We start from the raw sequence: 5265 nt of genomic DNA on the forward strand, positions 1-5265 counted from the left end.
AGGGCCGTGGGGAGCATGTGGTGAAAGAATACCATTCTTTAGGAATAGACGTCCACTTTCCCCTAAAATGTATTTTGTTATGCTCTGATGTGCAAGAACAGTAGGAATTTTACTGGTCTGAATGTTGGAGAAGGTGTGTCTAAATCAGCCTCACTACAGGCTTTAGCTTCATTTGAATCTGCCCAGGCTCAGCTCAGAACAGAGCAGGGGCAAAACTGGCTTGTATGCCAGCAACCGCCGTGAATGTGAGTCATTCAGATCAAGAACCTCTTGGACAGGCCGGCATCAGAGAAACACAGAACCACAGATGGCCATAGAGGACACTGGAAATGCTCCGATGTATATGGTAGGGAATCCAGGTGTAGCCGGAGCCACTCCAGCCAGGTAAAGCACTGCGGCAGACCCTTCTTGCAAGGTGCGTGAAATCTCCGGTTGCAGGCTTGGCGTTGTCCACAGTCTCAGCCTGGCCCTGGAAGGGAAAGCCCCCTCCGTGGATCGGGTGACTAAACTTGTATCCTGTGGAGTAAAAGTTTAGAAACACGTTTTAGTGTCAGGCATTCGTTCTCCAACTGTGGTCTTTGGACCACCCAGCATCGGCATCACCTGAGATCTTGCTAAAAATACAAATTCTTGGGCCCCACCACTGAGGATGAGTCAGGAACTCTGGGTGTGGGGGTCCAGCATGTGTGTTCTGATAAGACCCTGAGGGGACGCTAGTACTAACACTCAGGACACATTACTACGGCAGTAAGGCATTTCCAGCGTTCGAGGATCAAATAATTTAACACATTAGGCCTGAATTTTTCTAACTAAGTGCATGAGGGAAATCTAATTTTTGAATTTAGTTTTTTAATATACTGTGAAAATAGCATGTGAATATTTAAAATGTTAATTTTTTAGGTTTTTATTTATTTAAGACAGCACAAAGGGGGTGCAGCAGAGGGAGAAGCAGGCTCCCCGCTGAGCAAGGAGCCCCTTTGCAGGGCTCAATTCCTGGACCCCAGGATCACGACCCGAGCTGAAGGCGGACGCTTAACCGACTGAGCCACCCAGGAACCTCCTAAAATGTTAACTTTTACAACTTAATTGTGCACGAACGTAGAAAGAGCAGCGGATACTTCTTTTGATATTCGGAAGCCCTTGAACATGAGATATTCTGTCCATGAGCGCTCAAAGGGAAGAGGATAAAGATGGGTAAAACCAGACTCAGAACCGCGGAACGCGAAGTAAAGCGCGCCTGCAGATAGCGGTCCCGCGGCCGGACCCAGCTGGACAAGCCGGCCGGTGGGCGAGCGCCTGCGTCGCCGTCACGTCGGAGGGCCGAGGCGGGGACGGAAGAGCCCCGCCGGCCCGGACGCCCTCGGCCTTCAGGCGCCAGCAGCCGCGCAGGGGGCACGGGCCAAGGAAGTTCATGGGCAAAATTACAAACGTTCCTGGTTGGTGCGGAACAGTGCAGCCCCTGGCGCGCGTCACGAAGGGGTTGAGGGGAGCGAAGACGAGCCGTTGGACGGTGTGTCCGCGGGCTGAGCGGCGTCGGACGGCTTGTAGACCCCGCGGGGCTCGGACTCCGCGGGCTGATTCTCAAGGGTTTGGTAACGACCGTTGGGGGTCACGCAGGGGCCCCTTCCTTACCTCCACGCACCAGAGCGGCCGCCCCGCCGCTGAGAACTGCCGGGGCGCTACTCACGGGTCGGAGCGCAGCTGCCCGCGCGTCCCTTGGTGGCGTCGGGCCCGGGCCGCTCCCCGCGCCGCAGCCCCTGCGCGGGTGGACGCGGGCCGTTCTGGCGCCCGTCGCCCTCCTCACACGCGACGGCCGGCGTCCCAGGCTCCCTGTCCCGCACCGACGCAGATGCGTGAGCGGAGCGGTGCTGGGGGCCCTCCCGGGTCTGCGAAGGGGCAGGTACCCGCGAACCCGCTCACCAGCTTCGGGTCACCGCCAAGCGGATTTCCGCCGGAAAAACAAGGACGACGGCGACGACGACTCTCGCATCCTCAGCCTCACGCACCGGAACGCACCACCCGCAGGAGATTTTAGCTCGGGAGTAAGCGCAGCGATCTGGGTAGGAAAGGAGCGCGTTGTCACCGTCCCCACAAGGCATCCTTAGTCGTGCGGGCGGCATGTCAGAGACGAGCCTGTGCCCTGAGAGAGCAAACCAGGTGAGGACTCTCACCGGCAGGTGCAAGGGGAGGAGACACGCGGGCCAGTGGCCCGGGATCGAAGGAGCCTCACCCGGGAAGGCGCCGGGAGAACGTTTGGCGCCTCTGCGAACGCACGGCCCAGAGGCGGCCTCAGGCGCGGGGCTAGAGAGGGATCCTCCCCGGGCCGGATGGGGGTGAGGGGTCCTCAAGCACCAACCCAAACCTCGCTGCTTGGGAGCAACCCTCGCGACACTTACCAAGACGCTGCCCGATGCCTGAGCCCAGCGACCTCGAGCTCGCGACCCCGGGAGACCTCTGTGCGGACTGGCAGGCGACTTGCCCCAAGGACCAGGCGGGGAACGGGACTGAGGAGGGTGAGAATCAGGGTGGGAGGCGGTGGCTCCACTGGACGAAAGACTACACTCCAAGGCACGCTCCACATCCGCAGGTGTTCTTCCCACCACGGGAGAAAAGCGACCCCACAGCCGGGCAGCGAAGGGTGTCCCAACTCGGGCGTCCTTCACCCCCTGGGTGTGATGCGTGTCCTACCCTGACCGGAAAGAGAGAGGAGGGAATTGGGACGAAGACGAATCAGCAGCCGTGGCCTGGCTGGAGCACTCAGCTTGCTCAGGAGTGCACACCACACACCAGTCTCCCCATCTGCCTGCGAGCTTGCTGCCGTGGGGCGACTGCCATCTGGGCCACCACTGGACCGGGCACGTTCACTCCAAGACACACATGACTTCGCGGTAGAGGGACTGATGTCTTCATGGGTCACCGGGACCACTAGGTGACCAGCGCGTCCTTCGGCCGTCTCCTGGGGCTCCCCTCCAGCGGGACGGTCTCGTGCGTGGGAGAGGCGGCAGGTGGGTAGTGGGCCGGTGCACTCAGGCGGGGAGCTGGAGACTCCAGGGGACACAGCACTTCCATCGACGTCATGTGGAGTGAAGGAGGGTGTTGGGAGGTTTGCACCTTGATCCAGGCGTGCTCGCCCTCGCTCACGTGGGGGGAGGCTTTCGGTAAGACCTTCGCCAACCCTCTCGAGCCTCTCGGAGGATAAAACCAGTGGCCTTATTGCTTATTTGTAGACATACTTATTTTTGTGTTTCCCTTACTCCGTTCCAAACATCTCTCCTTAGCACTGACCTTTTCTTCTCCTATTTTGTGTCTATCCTCCTAACCCCTTTCCGACAGGGCAGTGCCAGGGGAGTTTTCGGAACGGGCAGGGCACTGTCGCTGCTCTGGGCATTTTCTGGGAGAGTCTGGTGCTTGCGAGGCCCCGGGAACAGCCGGCCTGGAAACAGCAAGGCTCGTGCCAACCACAGAGGAGCGGCCTCTGCGGGAGGTAAACCCGGTGAGGCCAGGGGATCCACCAGGGGGAAAGGGCGGGAGGGAAGGTGAGAAACTGAGGCAGAGCGAGGCACACGTTGGAACTGTGGCTTGGCTCTGAATGCTGGGAGCGACGCGGGAAGTCCTGGCAGCATCCCGCGCGAGCCTCACCTGTGGCTGGGCCTCACGCGAACCTGAACCCCGGAGCGAAGACCCCGCGAGCGCGGAGCAAGGACCATGCTTCGGTTGCTGAAGAGGGCGCAGATGCCGGCGAGCGGGACTGTGAGCGTCCGGAAAACACTCAGCCCTGGGCTCCCGAGCGCAGTGATCTTTGCATCCGGGAGGTCGAGCACTCCCACCCAGCGACGAGCTTCGGGAGCATAAACTCAGGACAACCATCGAATGCATTTCAGAGCCGCAACGCCTTCGACCTGGAGCCTGAGCAGATCCGTGCCGGGAACCTCTCTGGGGTGTAATCCGAGAAGCATCGCCCCCCACCCCCACCCCCGGAGGCCCCAAATGGTCCTCGTGCATCACCCTCGGCCTGTAGTCCCTTGGCCCAGTGCTGATCTCAGGACGCCTGCAGCCACCAGCTTCTGGTCAGGGGGCGATGCTTTCTGTCTGGGGCGCGTTGGCAGAGCACTCGTCAGACTGTCCTGAATTTACCCGTTTATGTGTTTCTCAGTCCTCCTGCCCCGACACCCTTCACTGCAAGATTCTCTGCAGTCACAGCTATGCTGAACGTCCTCACCGCTCTTTCCGGAGTGGCTGCCCGTGCCAGGCTCAGTGCTGCCGGCTTGGGGTAGGGTGAGAAGGAACAGCCAGCCACAGCTTCCGCCCTTCCAAAGTCACCGACTCGAGGATGAAGCGCCCTTAACCCAGTAGCATAGATCTGCGACTATAAGCCGTGCTAGAGGACGTTAAAGGGAGGGACGGGCGTCTGTGGATGACACTGGTACGCATTTGGGAAGTCGACTGTGTGCTTCTGTGAATGCGGGTTGAAAAAGCCCGCGGAATCCTAGCCGCATGCCTTACCAGTAAAGCAGAACTACTGGTGGCCAACTGAGGGAAAAAACAGCACTCTCCCCGCGGGGACGTAGCTCAGTGGTAGAGCGCGTGCTTTGCATGCACGAGGCCCCGGGTTCGATCCCCGGCATCTCCACTCTCAGAAAACCGAACCAAGGGTTCCAGCTCATTTCTTATTTCACCCTCGTTGGGGCCCTTTAGTTATTAAAGTTACTGAGAGAAAGGAATTCTCCTTCAGCCAAAGTGCTTAGTGGACTCAGAATTAAATTGATTTGAGACAGATTAAGAGGGTGAACAAAGGGAGTTTCCTGACCTGTGCACAGAGGCCTAATGATGAAATTGAGACCTATTTTGGACAAATAAATTTGTGAGGACTTGGCAGGATAAAGAAAACAGATGCTTGGGAACTTCAGTTAGAGATTTTAAGTGGAATTTGGGCTGAGGTAGATTTAGTAAGAAAAAAGTAATGAGGTTGGTTTATACAGCTGTCTCAATTTTCAATTTCCCATCTCTGCTGATAAGGGTGTCTTTTACTTCTTAGCACAAGGAGGGTGCCTTGAATAGGGGAGATTTGTTTCCTGCTTTTAGGGGGACAGTCCTTGCACCTGCGTTTCCGGAGTAGTTCCATTCAAAATAATCACTATGCCATTGTGGTGCACTTTGGGACACCTCTGCACTCGGTCCTACAGTACTTAAAGAAATAAGCTATTGCGGACATTTAAAGTTAGGTGTAGTAAATTACCGGAAAATTTAAATATTGCCAAATTCCTC

The 5265-nt window shown here is 57.4% G+C and overlaps 1 non-coding gene across 1 annotated transcript; it reads left to right on the forward strand.

Moving 5' to 3' along the window:
- The first annotated feature begins 4558 nt into the window (after nt 1-4558).
- Nucleotides 4559-4630, forward strand: TRNAA-UGC (transfer RNA alanine (anticodon UGC)). Its single transcript has one exon. It is a non-coding gene; the product is annotated as a tRNA-Ala (tRNA).
- Nucleotides 4631-5265: the final 635 nt, after the last annotated feature.

The sequence above is a fragment of the Ursus americanus genome, chromosome 32 (genome assembly GCF_024610735.1).
Source record: "Ursus americanus isolate L20-20 chromosome 32, mUrsAme1.1.p, whole genome shotgun sequence".
In the NCBI taxonomy this organism is placed as follows: Eukaryota; Metazoa; Chordata; class Mammalia; order Carnivora; family Ursidae; genus Ursus; species Ursus americanus.